The sequence below is a fragment of the Molossus molossus genome, unplaced genomic scaffold (genome assembly GCF_014108415.1).
Source record: "Molossus molossus isolate mMolMol1 unplaced genomic scaffold, mMolMol1.p scaffold_m16_p_23, whole genome shotgun sequence".
Lineage (NCBI taxonomy): Eukaryota > Metazoa > Chordata > Mammalia > Chiroptera > Molossidae > Molossus > Molossus molossus.
The window spans coordinates 24344293-24358897 of record NW_023425359.1 but is presented as its reverse complement, the minus strand read 5'-3'; the positions used below and the strand labels follow the sequence as shown (position 1 = coordinate 24358897).

At 50.3% G+C, this 14605-nt stretch overlaps 1 long non-coding RNA gene across 1 annotated transcript in view; it reads left to right on the top strand.

Moving 5' to 3' along the window:
- Positions 1 to 8555: 8555 nt before the first annotated feature.
- The window catches only part of LOC118640667, a 50173-nt gene continuing 44123 nt past the window's right edge, over positions 8556 to 14605 (top strand). Inside the window, exon 1 of the long non-coding RNA XR_004961434.1 lies at positions 8556 to 8740. This is a non-coding gene — a long non-coding RNA (uncharacterized LOC118640667). The remainder of the gene's footprint in view (positions 8741 to 14605) is intronic.

Sequence of the window (14605 nt, the reverse complement as noted above, 5' to 3'; positions counted from 1 at the left end):
CCTTCTGGCTGAGGACGGCTTCCCCTCCCTCCCAGGCTGTGTTCTTGCTGAACTTCTCCTCCTTTCCTTCTTAGCCTGTAGACCGCCTGCCTCTGAGATCTTCGTCCCAGCGTCAAATTCCGAGAGAAAGGACGGCGATTCACTGGGCTTCGAACAAGCGCCATCGACGAGCCCCCGCTCTGAGCGGACACGAGGGAACCAAAGCTGTGTGGGAGCCGGGGAGGGCTCCCAGTGACGTCCACTGTCCTCCTGTCTACCTCCGGCTGCTGGCAGTTCTGTTCCCAAAAGAACCACCTTCTAGTCCGCCGTTCCTGCCCCCGCGTGCGGCCGGCCCCCAGACCCTCCCAGATGCCCTTGGCGGGACCGAGCTTGGGTTTCTCTCGGACCCAGCAGTTGTCCCCCCGAGGACCAGTTCCGCAACATCTCCGCATCCAAGTCGGAGCTCCATCCGCTCCTGCCTCCGGTTGCCCCCCAGTCCTGCACGCAGGGTCTGGCGGCTGCAGTGCCCACTCAATGACCTGTCTGTCCCAAGAAGCGTATTTCTGTCATTGGCTTTTTAGCCCCTGAGTCCATCTTTGCTAAAGCTCAGACCGGAGATTTCCGACATCACCATCCACTGAGGCAGCCCCCTCCCCCATACAAGGGGGGCGGGTCTGTCCCAGGGAGGGGGCCGCATGCTTCCTTTCTCGTTTTAACCTTTCTTTCAAGAATGTCACCTGTCCCCTTATCTATTACTCTGAGACAAGTCCCCAAGAAGCACTTCAACTTCCTGTTTTTAAAGTCTCTCAAAATCATCTTTAAAGCAGTTCAGGCAACAACTCGTTTCCCTGACCGAAATTTTCACGGCTCCGGCTGAAACTCCAGCTTGCTGAGCCTCACTCACAGAACCTCCTATGTCAGTCATGAATCCAGTGTCATTTAAAATCGTGTGAGTTATTGGAGGAGGTCGCCCGCGCGTCGCCGCGCTCGGATCTGGCGAGTCCCACTCACGCGGGGGCTCCGTGCGCAGCCTTCGGGCATTAACTGTCCGCAAGCAAAGCACGAAGCGCTCCCTTTCATCCAAGACGAAATGTGGATGGCAGATGCTTTTCAAAGGGTTTAATTAATTATCTTCCATTTTGGACCACCCAGGAGTTGGAAGTAGTGTTGGAAATGAATATATAACTACAGCTCAAAGGTAATGTGATACCCGGTAGGCCTAACAATTTTTATAATTGAAGACCTTAACAGATAATTTGGTATGTCTGGGAAAGCCATGTACTTACCTAGGTTAAGAGGCAGGGCGGGGGGAGGAGGTGGGGGGGAGTTGATTGCACTGTAAATTCCTGTGCCTTCTCTATTTTATTTTCTTGGGCCAATAAGATAATTTCTTAAAGTTAACTGCCTGTCCGATACTTGCATTCCTTCAATAAGATGCCAAGTCAGTCATTTTTACGGTCTGAAGAATATGTTTGAAGATAAGTGAGAAATAACAGAAAACCTTCGCAAGAAGACGACCCAGGAAGACTAAAAGAATATTCAGCAGGAGTTTCCATAAATAGTTACAACTCTCCAAATCGTGTGCCAGATGCTTCGACCTTGACACCTCCCAGCGTCACAACCACCCGAAAACTCAGTTCGCACCAAGGAAGCGACGGCTGCTGGAGCTGGGCTCATGTTATTTGAGGGTCATGACATAACCTCACCTTTTATCACAATGCTTCTCTCCACGGTCATCGCCCAGAACGTTCACCGCTGGGGAAGCGAGCGTGTTCGCGTCGGCGACGTCTGGCCGCACAATACCACTAAGAAATGTTCTTGAACGAAAGCAGTCCGGCAGAACCCCGAGCAAACATCTCAGAAAAACAATACGTTATTTTCAAACTCATCTTGGCATAAAAACAAAGCAAAAATTAGTTATATTTTTGAGCCGAAAAACAAAAAGTAAAAGTAATCCGAGAGCTACGTGAAAGCCGACCGGAGTTGGAGCTGCGATTGGAAGAGACACGTGTTGCCTTGGGTAGAGAGAAGGTCGCAGGACTTGGATCAGGGGCTGTGGGCTGGGTTCCCTAAAATTGTGTAGGCTCAGGTTTGCTGGGGTGTGGCTGAGGATCAGATAAGGATTCGCGACCTTGGAATTGGGCAACTGCATGAGATACCACATGCCGCCCCAGTGACAGCAAGGTCTTGGGGAACGTGGGGGGTGAGGGCGAGAGCTGAGAGCGAGGAAGAAGGGACAAGGGAGGGACTGATCAGTGGAGATGACCAGTGACATCTACTGGGTAGCTGGCCTCCAACCGTGCGCCCTGATCGGAATGGCTTCTCCATCAGCATCCCCGGGGAGACTGTTAGACTGACGTGCAGAATGGAAGCCAGGCCTCCCGCTTACAGACTCCGTCTCTGCATTTTCGACAAAGCCCAGGTACCCCCCCCCACCCCAAAGATGTTATAAAAGCTTTGCTTTTGGTCTCTAGATGTAAACACTTGAGGATGTACTGATGAGTGACATTAAAATGGGAACAGTCATCTAACAGGAATCAATATCACCGTGTTGTTTTAATCTGAGACGGATGGATAACGCTACTTTGGGTGAATTTCATTCTGAAAACGGGAGTCTCTGTTCGTAGGTGCGTGCTGTCCACGCAGCTGAATCCCTGTGATGGGTAGAAAACGGAACACTTATTTTGTGTTTCATCAACGAAGACATTGGAAATTGGGAGATTTGAGGCAATAGCTCAACCTGCTTTTTTCCCCTTGAAAATTGAAAATGGAAAATAGTGAGTGTTTAATTTTCTTCTACATAAATCGTATGCATACTTGGGAACTCCTTTATGTCCAAATGTTTAACTTTTACTTACTTGCAGGATACGCATTCAAGGCAGGGTAATAAGCCAAGAAAAATCTGAAGCATTTTACACACTTAAACATAAACATCGAAGTTCATCAAAAGGGTTGTCTCTTACAGCTTCAACAAAGAAAAAAGAGAGACAACCTCTTGTGCATGTTTGGCCCAATTACCTAAGATCTGACCACACAGCCCGATATGTGCTCATTATGAATTCAGAACAGTTGAGAAACTTCCTGTGCAGATACCTCTCATTTCCATCGGATCCCAATTTTCCCAGTCCAGTCTCAGACCACCCATGACAAACAAGCAGAATTACTACTGCGAGCTAATTTTATCATGAAAACAGTTTGTATGTAAATGTGTGAAAAGCAGACATGTCTTCTTAACCTTTTCTTTGGAATACAAGGTTGAGACCAAGTTCGAGGTCCTAACACCATCCAATAAACCGCTTGCATGTCCAAGACGCAGAACTCAGCATCATCGCTGTTGTCGTAGCTGTAAGTGTTGGGGGTTGGTGACATGATGCTGTCCCTACGTTGTGTTGTGAGTTTCTCAAATCCTATAATTTTCCACATCTCAGTGTCTCTACACATGGTAAAGGGGGTAACAATACCTCTTCTGCCTTCTTCACTGTGTACTTGTAAATATCAAAATATATGAGTAAGGGTCAGAGAGCTTTGAGATGTGTCAAATTCTGTGTAAATATAAGATTTTTTATCGGTAGGTGTGTTTTCTTAAAGGCATTTTAGGGTTTATAATAGGGGTCTGTATTCTAGGCTTATTTAATACTACGCCATTGAGGAGATCCTATTCTGCCATCAATAAGATTCATTTCTGAATAAACTCCTCTTCGAAAAATTGAAACTAGAAACTGCCCTTTTTAATGTAGAAAGAAAACATCTCCATGTGACAAAAAATACAGATATATGTTTGCTTTTAAACTTGATTAGACTGGCCTGGAAGAATTATAAGAGCATACAGATACAGCTTGGAAAGAGTGAACACAACACAAACACACAAAACTAATTTATTGGTGTTGTTTCATTTTATTTTTATCATGTGTGCATCTGAGCCTTTTATTCAACTTAATTTTCGCAGCCAATTCTTGTATTTCGTGGCTGTTGTATACTCTCTTTTAGAACCTTTGAGCCCCAATTTTGAACTATAAACACACAAAAAATTCAGAAAATTAGAACGTTAGACAGTTCTTTGAACATTCACTATCAATATAATTTGGTTAAGCTGTACCTTATACTTTAGCTCTGTGCAATCCTACATATAGCATTTCTATGTCCCCCCCCCCCCAATATATGGGACTACTTGAATAATTCATATCGCTACAGTTTGGTGATTCTTTCCCCTCAAATACACCAGTTGAATCCCCTTATAATTATTTGTGCGTTTCTTTGTATGCTGCCTGTCGCCGGCAATGCAATGTTCTAAGCACAGGGAAAGTCATGCTGATCAACCTTCTCTCCGGAGACTCATCTTCTGGTGAGGAGAGACATATAGCAGACAGTACATCTAAAATCGAGATGTTTTCTGATAGCAATACGTTCTGTGCACAGAAAACAAAGCCAGGTAGGTAAACAGGAGGGTGTCATGCTACAAGAAAGGCACGTCCCTGAGCGGTGACATCTGACGGGACACGCAGATGGTGAGAAGGAGCCCAGGTGAACATCTAGGGGAGGACCTTCTGGGCAGAGGGCGGGAACGTCTGCTACGACCATCCAGGGACAGTCTGACACATCACCCAGCCCTCTGGGACGGCCATGCAGCGAAAGGGCGTCAGTTCGGGGCTACAGCAGGTGACTTGTGTCTCAGAGCTCAAGGTACCGCCGTGCACCGCATAACAGCTCCCTGCTCAACGGCAGGCCGTGGATGTCACGCCGGTACCATAAGACTATAGTGGAGCCAACAATTCCTATGGCCTGGTGACGCCACAGCCGCCGTAATACCTGACGATGAGCAACGACTGTGTGACTGCCTTGTGCTCACTGCGTTATACTTTGTATCATTCTTTTAGAATGTTCTCTTTCCACTAGGAAAGAGCTGCCGGACAACAGTGGCTGCCTTTCGCCAGCAGCCTCGGCCACCTTGCGCGGAACCGTGTCTCCTGGCGTCATTTTCTCTTGGGTTTGGCCTAATCTTGTGTCGTGTTATAAATTTGCTGTAGCCCAAGCACCCAGTGTTGATAAGTCTACAGCTGTGTGTAGTAACGTCCTGGATGGTCACGTCCACTCCCCGGGCAGCGTCCAGTCCTGCGGCTCCCGGCACGGTCAGTGCCCTGTCAGGGGCACCGTTTCTATCTTTCCAACGGATCTTTTCCGCACCTTTTCTGTGTTTAGACACATTTAGATGCACAAATGTCATTATGTTGCAACTGCCGACGGTCCTCAGGACAGGGACATGCTGCAGGCCTGCAGCCCCGGAGCAGGAGGTGGACCAGGCGCCTGGGTGTGCACTGGACGGGACCACCTAGCCTGGGTGCGCACCGGACGGGACCACCCGGCCTGGGTCCGCGCGCGTGGTGTTCGCTCGAGGCGGCATCACAGAGCGCGCGTGGACCCGGAGGTTGATACACGACGGTGGGACGCGACTGGAGCTCTCTGAGCGGGAACGTGACACAGTAGTTCTTACAGCGGAAACGCTTGCTGCTCCGCCGAGGGCGCGCGGTGGGGGTGCGTGCGCAGAGCCGGGGAGACCGGCAGGTGGGTTGCCGGGGGATGTGGAGGAGGTAATAGCGGCCCAAATCCGCATAGCGGCAGGAGACCCGGGGGGAGCTCATTGCATGGAAGGTCATTTTTGAAGACAAGCTCCCCACAATGTGCACTTATCAGGGGGAGGGCAGAGAAGAGAGGGGGTCAGAAATGAATGCTGGGCTCCAGACCAAGCGGTTGTTTGGATTGAGGTGCCGTCACCGAGGCAGGGAACAGTGGAGAACGAGCAGGGTGGCGGGAGAACAGAGGGCAGCCCCCCAAACCTGGAAAGCCGGGCCACCTGCCCCAACTGGAAGGCGAAGGTGAGGATGCTCTCGGCCCAGGGCTCTCAAGGACAGCTGTGCTCGGGGCCCCTGCCGCGTCCGCGGCCGCCCATCCGGTGTCGGCCTCCTTCCGTCCTTGGCCGCAGAATCCCTTTGAATCGGTGACTGAGCCGACGTGAGCAAAATCTTTCACCATTTCGAGGTCTTCATTGTCTGTGTTACGGTTGTGTATTTCTTCCGTGGTCATGATTTTGTCTTTTTATTTTTATTTTTCATTGACTTTTAGATAGGGTAGAAGGGAGGGAGGGCGAGAGAGCGAGAGACTCATGAATCAGTTGCCTCCTGCATGACCCCAACGGGGCTGGGGGTTGAACCTGCAACCCAGGTACGTGCCCTTGATAGGGAGTCAAACCCAAGACGCTTTGATTCCTGGGCTGACGCTAACCGATGAGCCCAACCGGCCAGGGCTGGTTTTGTCTCCTTGGTGTTCAAATGCTGTCCTCCTCTGGCTCTTCTTCCTCCACTGTCATCAGATGTCACTTCAGGTCATCGCCTCCGTCTCCCAGTGAGACGTGCCCTCTTCCACATCGTAAGTTTTTGGAGAACTAAGCACCCAATGAAAGAAAAAAAATCGTTCAAAAAAGGCAAGGACTAAACATTTTCTTCTAAGTCTACCTGGGTCCTGCATAAGCTGTCCTGGCCACACGGTACTGAGGCAGCCACGGTACAGGCGAGGCGGCCACGGTACAGGCGAGGCAGCCACGGTATAGGCGAGGCGGCCGCAGGTACAGGCGAGGCGGCTGCAGGTACAGGCGAGGCAGCCACAGTACAGCCGAGGCAGCCACGGTACAGGCGAGGCGGCCACGGTACAGCCGAGGCGGCCACAGGTACAGGCGGGGCGGCCATAGTACAGGCGAGGCGGCCACGGTACAGGCGAGGCGGCCACGGTACAGGCGAGGGTGCGGTCATTGCCTGTGTCCGCAGAGCACACAAGGGTACGGGGGGAATGGAAGTTCCCTTCAAGTTGTATGACTCGGGCTGCTGGTCACACTTGGGGAGACCCACGGAGGCTGTTTGTATTTCCCTGGTGGAAATGGAATTTTCGATGCCATTCTGGAAAGGATCCCTGGCTTGTCTCTCCTGTTTTCCGATGGTTTCCCGTCTGAACCAGCTGTAGGGTGCTTCAGCCCAGACTCGTGCTGCTCCCCCAAATGTGAGTCCGTGTCTGTCCCTCTAACGCCTGCTCACCAGTCCATGTGAGTCACTGCGAGGTAGGATCTGGGTCTGAACCACACACATGCACACGACCAGAGTGATGTTCTCCATTTATGCTGAAATATTCAAATGTGTTACACCAGAAAGAAAGGAAAAAGCACACGCATGCAACAGCAGGATGAGAGTCCATATGGTGTGTAAAGTGGGTGAGAGCTGGTTTGGACCGAGTGCCATCCGCTACCCACTCGACGCCCCTGGGTGGCCCATTCCCCCTCTGAAAGGGGGATCCCAGAGGAGCAGGTGGCTGAGGGCGGAACCAGCCGGAGGGCCGTGTGCCCGCGCTCCTGGCGTGTGCTGCCGGAGGCACCGTGAGCCAGGGCACTGCCCTTCCGATGACAGTATCCTCGCTGGCACCGTGGACACGGCCCTCGTCTGGTGTGGATTCCGGTCAGGCTACGCCAACAGTCAGGTGTCCACGCCTGTTCTTGCCCCACGAAATGGAAGTAGTGGAACAGACCCCAAGGCGTGCCGAGACCATTCTTACTCCTGTTCGCTCCGATGTTCCCTGGGGAATACGGGGAAGGACCCCACCCCCGCACCTTTGTCACCCGGAACCCCAGGTTTGGCCATCTCTAAGGCGACTCGCTTGTCTATGCCTTACACATGCACCAGAGTTTGAGGACTCAGTGAATGAAGCAGTCGTGAAATAGCTGAACACTACCTGTCAGTCTGTGGGCACTTGGCACCCCCCAAAGAGATAAATAAAGAATGGCTTTGGGAAAATGGTATTTCCTCCTGACCCCTGCTGAGCTGACGTCCTTCCTTTGACTTCTGCGACGCTTTGCCTTTGAATATTGTCCAGTGATCCCCCCTGCCTCCTGCAAAGTGTGATCACGGCTCGAAAAAGACAGCCCCGTGCCTGTGCCTCGTGTTGGTCACGCACAAGTCAGCCTGTTTGTGTACAACTGAGCTCGAGCCGCTTCAAGCACCAGAACAAGAGTTGGAAATTCATCCCGGAAAAGCCGCGGCGAATGTGGGCTTCCCAACGTGACTGGGTTCCGCCAAGGGACGGGACGATCATTTCAAGTGTGTCGCCTGCAAAGTTCACTGGGGGAGAAAACACACACACACACACACACACACACACACCCCAAACCCACCAACACCTTTTTTCCTGGCAGGCAAAGAGCCAAATCACAGTCCCCACCGCAGGGCGGAGGGGGCTGGAAGGGAAAAACAATTCTGGAAAAGACTGACTTCCAGCCCCCCCCCACCGGTCCCCGGGAAGGATGGCTTCAGCCCTATTCTCCCCCAAGTCTGTCACTGTGAAATCCTACAGTCATTCCCCCACTCAGAAAGAACAAATAAGCCCAAGGGGAGGACCCAGATGCTTTCAGTTTCAACTCCTCACCAATGGGGGCACAGGCAGGATGCTGGGCTGGGCCGGGCGGCCAATGCGGAGGCTGCGTGGCCCCCACGTGACTGGCTGCCCCTGTCTTTCACATGGGCTGTAATTTAGTTCAATTCAGAACCACAGATGGAGCAGCTCTCCCAGGAGCAGGGATGCCTGAGCTCTGGGGCTGAGTTCCCGGGGACCCCACGGAGCTCCCCCCCCTTCCCGGCTGCCCAGGGGATTCTGCACCTACCTGCGGCCGGGCCAAAGCCCTGCTCTGCCACCGGGGTCCAGGGACTGGCACAATAACCCCTTTGAAACGGTAAGTGCACATTTCTTCCCGTCCGGCGTCCTGATTCGGATAGTTTGATGTCAGCAGCATCGAGATTTGGAGGTTTTTGAGGGCACTGTCTCCTAGGTGTGACCGGGGGGCGCCTGGCCGGCAGGACACCTTTGGGGCACAGTCGCCTGACCGGAGCCCGGGAACGGGGAGGGAGCGCGGCCGCAGGAGCCAGAGCCCCGAACGCCGCTCCCGTGGCTGCTTTGTTCCTGGGAAGCAGAGGCTCGCACGGTGTCCTCAGATCACTCCCGTCCGCTCCCCGTGTCTCCTCCGCGCTGACCGTCCCCCGAGGAAAACAAAAGGCAAACTTTGCCGACTCCACTGACAACAGCCCCCTGGACTTCCAGACATCTGACAGTTATTATAATTAGCCAGAGACGCCGAGGCTGCCGGGGCAAATAGCTCTTAAATTCTGAACAATGGCTTCAAGCCAGGGCTTTCTTTTATTTCTGTTTTAACCACCACTTTGCACTTCACAGGGATGGGGGAGCCAGCACGGGGCCCTGTGTCTGCCCACAGAACGGGAAACGAGGTCCCGGCAGAAGTGAAGGGCAGGGTGGGGTGTCCGGGGTGAGGGCACAGGGCGAGGACAGCGTTTGGTGTGGGGATCCAGCCTCCCATGTATAAAGATTTTTTTGTTATAATTCCTCCTAGGGTGGAGTGAGGCGGTGGGGGTGGGGAGGAAGCACGCAGAAGCTTCTGTCGAGAAGAATGCTTGAAGAATAAAATAATTTGGGGTCCCTTCTTACGAGCAGGCACAAGATAAGGGGAGCACCCAGTTACAAGTCACGGTAAGATTTTTCGCTGGAGTTTCCGACGGAAGCAACCCACAAAGAAAGCAGGTTTTTGTTTTTTTTGTTTTAAATTTGTAAAATATTTGGAAACAAACAGGGAAACCAAATGCTCCCTGCTGTCCCCTGCTTTCGTTTGGGGTCCAGCTGGCGTAACCCAGCGGGGCTTTGTACCCCACGTCTGGCAGCGTCCAGAGCCCCTGAGAGTCACCAGCTAAGTCTCGTCAGAAATTAAAAGGCAGATCAGATGGACGGGATTTTGACGGCGAAGGTTCTGAGCAGCAGAGTTCCCGGGAAGTGTCACCCAGCTCTGTCCAAAAGAACATCCACTCCATCAGTTACTGAAAGGGCTTGTTCCCAGGCTCCAGACAGAACTAATTATGCCTTTGAGAGGCCTGGGCAGGGCAGGGCTTCTGTCCTAATTATAAAAGTCTAAGACGTTAGGATCTCCCCCCCCCCCCAAGAGGACCCGGGCGCACATTTTCACAGAATCTTTGTGAAACACACCATTTTCTCCCTTTGTCTGCTCCCACCTTATTGCCACCTCCCCCGCCCGCGCCCTCCGTGCACCCAGACACCTGAAGGCTGGACGCAGTGATCCACAGAGCTGCCTGCCGTCTGGCCTCCAGCCAGGTGCCCCCGCCCCGGGGGCTGGCACGCAAAGCCTGCCCAGCCCATCGCCCTGCCCCGTGCAGACCGGGATGGAGCCCTGCTGGACTGCGGAAAGATTAAAGACAACAATATCCCCTTTCTCTTACCCCAGACAGCCTGGGGTTAACCCTTTCATGCCGTGAAAACCTAGACTCCTTCTCTGCCCCAGGCAGGTCTCCGGGGACCCTGCACCATGTTAGATGCACACGCCTCGCTGGGCAGGGACATCCCCGCGCCGCAGACCCACCTTGGACCTTTCAGGAGGCACGGTGTGCCAGCGAAGGGGAACCGAATGGGCCTGTGCAGGAAAAGTGCCTTTTTGATGAACTTGAGCCGTCTGAAATCTGGCAGAAGTCAAAGGTTCTGTGGAGAGATTTTTGCAGACCTTGCAGAAGGTTGTGCCATTTCTGACGGTGCTGGTTTTTAAGCACCTCACTGTCTCGCTCTCTCCTCCCCCCCCCTGTCTGTCTCTGTCTCTCTGTCCCTCTGTCTCTCTCTCTCACACCCCCCCCCACACACACACATTGTCTCTCTCTCTCTCACTCAAGAGACACACTCAGCCAGGCAATAATATCTTGTATCACAGAGAAACCCAGGTTTGCTGGTGATGTCATCCCATATAAAATTCCGCCTTTGTGGGAAGAGGGCATCACCCACTCTCCGGTCTGCTGGGCGTCTGCCCACAGGAAGTTCACGTGTGTGGGCCGACCTACACCCACAGGAGAGGACTGCTTTATTTGTAGCTGTGTCTTTCTTGAAGATGTGTTTGCCGGGCCGTATGGGCGTGTTTGTCAAGATGTATGCGTTTGGGAGGAGTTTGCTGGTTCTAGGGAGACTTATTAATATGCAGGGGCAATGTTTCAGAGGTGCTGGGTTTCCGTGACGTGAGTGGGATGTAGAGATGGTGAGACCCGCGAGATCCCTCGGATAAAAAGGCTACAATGCGCGTGACGACGTGGTGACTCTTATTTGCCATTTAAATGCTTGCAACCATTTTTACTACGAACTTACTGCTTCAGGAGAGGTTCTATACCCATGATTTATAAGTGATGGTCTTTTCACGGGCTCTGGGTGAGAAGATAGTTGTGCTGAAATTTTGTGCTCTGGGATGGTGCTTGCGCTGATTTTCAAGTCTATTTTCTGTGTCTTACACTAAAACGGTTCTCTACAAAAGTGTTCAGGTTTTAAATAACATGTAGATTTCAGTACATTACTATATTTTACTTAACCCAAATAGAACAAAGTTTAATCATTTTACCCAAACATATTGCTCTCTCTGAGTTATAAATACAGAGCAACTATGTAACTATAATGTCTCTTAATTACTAATTTTTCATATGTAAATCGAATTATTTATTCGTAAAGAATGGCTGAGTCTACTAACCAGCTCTTACACACGAAATATTTATTTAGTGTGTTATTTTTTTTTCCGCAATGCAATTTGCTCTAAATCCTTATTTCTTGCAAACGGGTGGATTTTGAAAGGATTTTGAGGCCCATGTACGTGAACAGCAGCATTTCCACTTCAACCCCCAAATTCACGAGGTGCATTGTGCTGGGGGTAGTGCGATTGTTTGCAAACACGTGGAAAGGGCTCTGTTCTCTCTCGCTATCGTCTTCCCATGGTTGAGAAAAGTATAGGGAAGAACGGACACATTTTGTCCTTGGATAGAACTAGCTACACAGGTGACATTCTCTGGGGTGAGACTACCATGCGAACCAATAAATAACTTCGAGAAATTCTGGGGCCTGACGCAACCGTTTCTACATAAACAGTTCTCCCAACATGCACCGGAGTGCTTGCCCGAGGATGAATTATGTAACTGTTTTATCGGCGATCAAAAATGAATGAACAGTTGGACTTAAATTTCACCTACTTTCTAAAAACACAACATGACATTGCCCACTGGGGATACATGGTCCTAACAAGGCATCTTTCAAAGAGGAGGACATAATGGACATGATTGAAATAGCTGAACTACGTAACACCAACTCCAGAACAAATGCTTCTTCAGAGCATAACGAGGAAGAACAATTTGCTATCGTCCAGTTTATTCTCCTTGCACAATGGTCATGATTGATCTGAGATGGCAGACCAAACACAGTGACTGAACGAAAACAACCAGCGATAGATCAGGGCTAGATCAAGATTCGGGTGTTTCACGTAGCGGACTAGTCTTAATAAGATTATTTATGTATCTGAAGACTTTGGTGAAAACTGCACTCTTGTTTAGCCTAGGTTGATAGAACTATGTATTCTTGCACATGTGTGTAGTACATATAGTATGTGTATTTCTGAATATAGTCTTGTGGCCCAAAGTAATTGTTGGTATTGTGTTATAGCCAGAGTTTTTGAAAATGCTCTCGAGTTAGACCGTTAACATTTTAGTACAATGGAATTGGGCTGGCAGTGTCTGTGGGCTTTGTCTGTGAGCAGAAGGCCATGCTCAGAGTCAGAGAGTGTCTAAGGGAACGGAGAAGGATGTAATTATTGCAAATGCTCATACTAAGAAAGAAAATAGCATGGTATCAAAAGACATGACTCTAATTTGGCAAAGAGTACAGAATGTTTTTTTAATAGAAACCTCTCTTTCTTACCAGCGTGAGGCTGATTTCTAAGAGTAAACTCTCCTGTTTTTTCTTTATGGAAGGAGAGATAAGGGTTTTTCAAAACTTCGCCTGTAGGCATAGGGCCTGGAATAATTTTCAGTAGATGCCTCCCCAGTGAGGGCTGAGGAAACTCAGGAAAACGAGGCCATCTGGTTTGGTTGCCCTCATGCCTCAGATTGCCCTTCCCGCCCGCATGCAGACAACACTCAATGTTCATGCCAGCGAACACTGTCCATGTTACTGTACCAATTTTCCAAAGCTCCGTGGTCCTGTGGGTGCCCACGAAGGAAAAGCGTTTAAGGGCGTTGGGAGGTCCCTTGGCCTGGAACTCAGCCCGGCTCAGTGAGGCGCTGGGGTCCCATGGACTTAGGAATCACAGAGAGAGACTGGGCTGTGTTTGGAGGTTTAAAAAGAATCACTGTGGCTATTTTACCGTGAACAAATTTGGGGGTGACTTGGGGCACCTCTCTTTCCACGTCAGGCCCGCCGTTGTGCTGGGACAAGGTACAGTGCAGCTCCCACCGGCCGGCCACGTGCTCCTGTACGCCTTTTCTTATTGAGATGAGGTTTCTCTTTCAATAACATCTCTCTTCCTGACCTGCTTAAAAATTCTGGCGAATGAAGTCAGCGCCGGGTGTTCAATGCTGATTGACCATGCGCGGAGGAGGGGCGGCGGGGAGCGGCGCACAGTGGGAGCGTCCTGGGGCCCCTGCCTCAGTTGTGCCTTTGTGGTTCCCCGCTGGCCAGCCGAGACTCCTGGAAACATCTCGTTTCCATCGCCGTTCACGGAGGAGCAGGCCTGCTCCTGGACGCAAATGATTTGAGTTGGCTGTTTGTGCCATATGTTGTCACAAGTAGTCAAAAAAAGTCACGCACTTCCATAGGCTCTCGATTCGACAGTGAGCTGTGCCTTGGTTAATCACACACGCACATGTTGGCGTAGTGATCGCAGGATGGTGAAAGCCTGCTGATACTACATTCATTTTCCTGTCCCTCGAACACACCATCTGATTGGACGTGTATATGCTTTGATAGGCACCGTGAACAAAGCCAGCATCTAAAATTCTTGGTTCGTTATTTGTAGAGTCATTATATAAACAAAAATGTTTGGTTACTGGCTACTTCAGTGGGATGTGGATTAATAAAAAAAAAAAAATCAAGAATTTAAGATGCTCAACACAGTCAATGTAGCTTAGAAACTGTAAGTGCATTAAAACTGGGCATGTACAGTGTTCGTTTTTTTCTCCTCTTGACAAGGTCTTGACTCAGATAATTTTCTCCAGAGTTTGTTACCACGGAGTCAAAGATGTTCTCTTTCTACAATTTTAATTTTAGGATAGTAGAAGTGTTACAGGAAAACAAGTTATCCTTCTGATACTGACATTAGTTTGACTAATAAAGATAGAAACATGTACCAGATCTGCCTATTTTTTAAATACACAATCGAGATAAGAAAAAACTCCAAGTTATGTATTGGTGTCATTAAAAAAAATATATGGTCTTCACAACAACATTATCTCTGGCTTGGAATTTTTTGTTCCTCCTTCAGAAAAAAGAAAATTCACTAGTTGTCAAAAATAGGGTGCCCCGCCCGGCTGGTGTGGCTCAGTGGTTGAGCATTGACCCTGCACCAAGAGGTCACTGATTCCTTGTCAGGACACAGGCCCAGGTTGTGGGCCTGATCCCCAGTGGGGGGCGTGCAGGGGGCGGCCGATCGGTGTTCTCTCTCATTGATGTTTCTCTCTCTCTCTCACTTCTTCTCTCTCTAAAATCAATAAAGAAAAAAAAATACGGT